This window comes from Anarhichas minor, unplaced genomic scaffold (assembly GCF_050575085.1).
Source record: "Anarhichas minor isolate MPS153535 unplaced genomic scaffold, ASM5057508v1 ptg000028l, whole genome shotgun sequence".
NCBI classification, from domain to species: domain Eukaryota; kingdom Metazoa; phylum Chordata; class Actinopteri; order Perciformes; family Anarhichadidae; genus Anarhichas; species Anarhichas minor.
Window position 1 is genome coordinate 18,569,101 of NW_027466474.1, and position 2,773 is coordinate 18,571,873.

A 2,773-nucleotide genomic window follows, 5' to 3' on the forward strand; every position below is an offset into this window, starting at 1 on the left:
TGTATTTTGACATGAGAAATTCAATGGTGACAATAACAATTCAATATTGTCGGAATTTTTCAAGATGGTGGCCATTTGTTACTCAAAATTCACACTTTTTGTCGTTCTTTGATCAGAGATTAGGTTTCAGCTGGATGAAGTAGTAGTCCAAGTTCCAAGTTATCTTTTCGATCCAAATTAAAATGTTTTGATTGATCTATATAAGGTGACATTCTGTTTATAAAAGAGTGATGTCAAAGCACAACCAGGGCACACTGGTGACATCATTGCTGTGAGACTCAGCATGGAGTTCATTGTCGGCTAATTAGTGTACTTGCTGTAGTTGTAGTCTAGTAACTGTAGTGTTAAAAGTAGTTCAAGTATAGTTTAGTGTCCCAAATGCTATCTAATTAGCCCTGTATATCTGTAAATCGCATATTGGCATTTACTGGCGGCCATCATTTTTGAAAATATAGGTCTTGAAGATAATTTGTGCCAAATTTGTTGCTTTTATCACCAAGTGAAAGATTGTTTCACTAATCTGCCCCAATAATACTCTGGTGATGAGGATAATCTGGTGATGAAGATACTCTGGTGATGAGGATACTCTGGTGATGAAGATACTCTGATGATGAGGATACTCTGGGTGATGAAAATACTCTGGTGATGAGGATAATCTGGTGATGAAGATACTCTGGTGATGAGGATACACTGGTGATGAGGATACTCTGTTGATGAAGATACTCTGTTGATGAGGATACTCTGGTGATGAGGATACTCTGGTGATGAGGATAATCATCTGGTGATGAGGATACTCTGGTGATGAGGATACTCTGGTGATGAGGACACTCTGGTGATGAAGATACTCTGGTCATGAGCATACACTGGTGATTAGGACACTCTGGTGGTGAGGATACTCTGGTGATGAGGATACTCTGGTGATGAGGATACTCTGGTGATGAGGATAATCATCTGGTGAAGAGGATAATCATCTGGTGATGAGGATACTCTGGTGATGAGGATACTCTGGTGATGAAGATACTCTGGTGATGAAGATACTCTGGTGATGAGGATACTCTGGTGATGAGGACACTCTGGTGATGAGGATATTCTGGTGGTGAGGATACTCTGGTGATGAGGATAATCATCTGGTGATGATGATACTCTGGTGATGAGGATAATCTGGTGATGAAGATACTCTGGTGAAGAGGATAATCATCTGGTGAAGAGGATACTCTGGTGATGAAGATATTCTGGTGATGAGGACACTCTGGTGGTAAGGATACTCTGGTGATGAAGATACTCTGCTGATGAGGATACTCTGGTGGTGAGGATATTCTGGTGATGAGGATACTCTGGTGATGAGGATACTCATCTGGTGAAGAGGATAATCATCTGGTGATGAGGATACTCTGGTGATGAGGATAATATGGTGATGAGGATACTCTGGTGGTGAAGATACTCTGATGATGAGGATACTCTGGTGATGAGGACACTCTGGTGATGAGGATAATCTGGTGATGATGATACTCTGGTGATGAGGATAATCATCTGGTGAAGAGGATAATCATCTGGTGATGAGGACACTCTGGTGATGAAGATACTCTGGTGATGAGGATAATATGGTGATGAGGACACTCTGGTGATGAGGATACTCTGGGGATGAAGATACTCTGGTGATGAAGATACTCTGGTGATGAGCATACTCTGGTGATGAGGATGATCTGGTGATGAAGATACTCTGGTGATGAAGATACTCTGGTGATGAGGATAATCTGGTTATGAAGATACTCTGGTGTTGAGGATAATCTGGTGATGAAGATACTCTGGTGGTGAGGATAATGAACTGGTGATGAAGATACTCTTGTGATGAAGATACTCTGGTGATGAGGATACTCTGGTGAATAGGATACTCTGGTGATGAAGATACTCTGTTGATGAGGATACTCTGGTGATGAGGATACTCTGGTGATGAGGATACTCATCTGGCGAAGAGGATAATAATCTGGTGATGAGGATACTCTGGTGATGAGGATACTCTGGTGATGAAGATACTCTTGTGATGAAGATACTCTGGTGATGAGGACACTCTGGTGCTGAGGATACACTGGATGATGAAGATACTCTGGTGATGAGGATACTCTGGTGATGAGCATACTCTGGTGGTGAGGTTACTCTGGTGATGAGCATAATCATCTGGTGAAGAGGATAATCATCTGGTGATGAGGATACTCTGGTGATGAAGATACTCTGGTGATGAGGATACTCTGGGTGATGAAAATACTCTGATGATGAAGATACTCTGGTGATGGGGATACTCTGGTGATGAGGACACTCTGGTGCTGAGGATACCATGGGGGATGAAGATACTCTGGTGATGAGGATACTTTGGTGATGAGGATACTCTGGTGGTGAGGATACTCTGGTGATGAGGATACTCTGGTGATGAGGATACTCATCTGGTGAAGAGGATAATCATCTGGTGATGAGGATACTCTGGTGGTGAGGATACTCTGGTGATGAGGATACTCTGGTGATGAGGATACTCATCTGGTGAAGAGGATAATCATCTGGTGATGAGGATACTCTGGTGATGAGGATACTCTGGTGATGAAGATACTCTGGTGATGAAGATACTCTGGTGATGAGGGTAATCTGGTGATGAAGATACTCTGGTGATGAGGATACTCTGGTGATGAAGATACTCTGGTGATGAGGATACTCTGGGTGATGAAAATACTTTGGTGATGAGGATACTCTGGTGGTGAGGATACTCTGGTGATGAGATACTCTG